Source organism: Nestor notabilis, unplaced genomic scaffold (genome assembly GCF_000696875.1).
Source record: "Nestor notabilis isolate BGI_N333 unplaced genomic scaffold, ASM69687v1 scaffold947, whole genome shotgun sequence".
NCBI classification, from domain to species: Eukaryota; Metazoa; Chordata; class Aves; order Psittaciformes; family Psittacidae; genus Nestor; species Nestor notabilis.
The window spans coordinates 1-1349 of NW_009936703.1; positions in this window are offsets into that span (position 1 = coordinate 1).

Here is a 1349-nt window from a genome sequence, read left to right on the forward strand (position 1 = left end):
GGAGATACTCACCTCGGCGATTGACCGTCAGTGGTCGATGGTGACCCGTTTGAATCTGCCAGCCTCACCTGCAGTGACAATCACAGGTCTTGCTTTTGCTGTAGGAAATTGGATTAATTTGAGCTGGTCACAATAAAAACATAGGGTAAACAGGGACAACACAACCTCAGTGTATTAGGATTTAAATGCCACCACCAGTAAAATGAGGTAAAGCAGGAGGCAATAAATTCCAGCAGTACTACACTGATTATATTGCACAACTGTTGTGGTATTAGTCAGATTGTTTTGCATGATGTGATTTGCACAACCAGATCAGTGTGTGCAATGCAGCTGAGCTGGTGTCAGTATAAGAAGTTTTATCTTTTTACTCCCATTCCTACACACTGTTAAATTCATACTAGAGATGATACATAGATTTTTTTTCCCCACTTTCCATTGAAAAGACCCCCCCAAATCTCATCTTCCATCTTTGCTGTCACCTTCCACATAGTTCACATGTTTTAAGGATCCACTATGAATAAAACCACACACTCACGTTCAAAGTGAGACAATTTTAATTTATTTGGGGGAAAAAAGTGCTCCTTAATGAGGATAGACTTCTTGATTTGGAGATCAAGAACTTGAAAGCTTTACTAGCAAGCGCTGCAGCACCACAGGTTGCTCCTGGGAGTGTGGAGATAAGCGTCCTCCCTGCCTTTGCCTGCACAGGGGGACCCTGCAGGATGAGGGGCCTCCAAGGGAAGAAGCTGGTCCTCAGCACGTTCTCTTGTCAAGTGGACTTGAGTCATTCAGGAGTAGGAGTATGTGCAGGGCCAGGTAGAGCCTTCCTGCCCACACAGGAGAAGTGGGGTTTGGCACTTCACAGAGCACTTGGGCAGCAGGCGGTTGTGGGAGGGGAGCCGTGGCTGGGAGACATGGCATAGCCATGAAGGGTAACTAAGTGCTGCACTGGCAGGCACCACCCTCACCTCAGCCTTCCCCCTGAGGTGGGCCAGCCAGGCTGTGCCCAGCTCCTTCCTGGGCACAAGCAGACAGAGAGCTAAGTCAACACAACCTTTGGAGGAGTGTCTGGAATTGCTTTGAGCTGCCGTAGTCAGCCAGCTAAATAAAACATAGTCAGAAGCAACTACATGGAGAGAATTGCAAGGCCGTGATCATCTGTCGTGGTTTAAGCCCAGCTGGTAACTCGGAACCACGCAGCCGCTCGCTCACTCCCCCCACTTTTCCCTCCCCCGCTCCCGGAGGGATGGGGAGGAGAATTGGAGGAATGTAACTCCCACGGGTTGAGATAACAGCACTCCAGTAACTAAGGTATAATACAAACCACTACTGCTACCAATAATAATGAT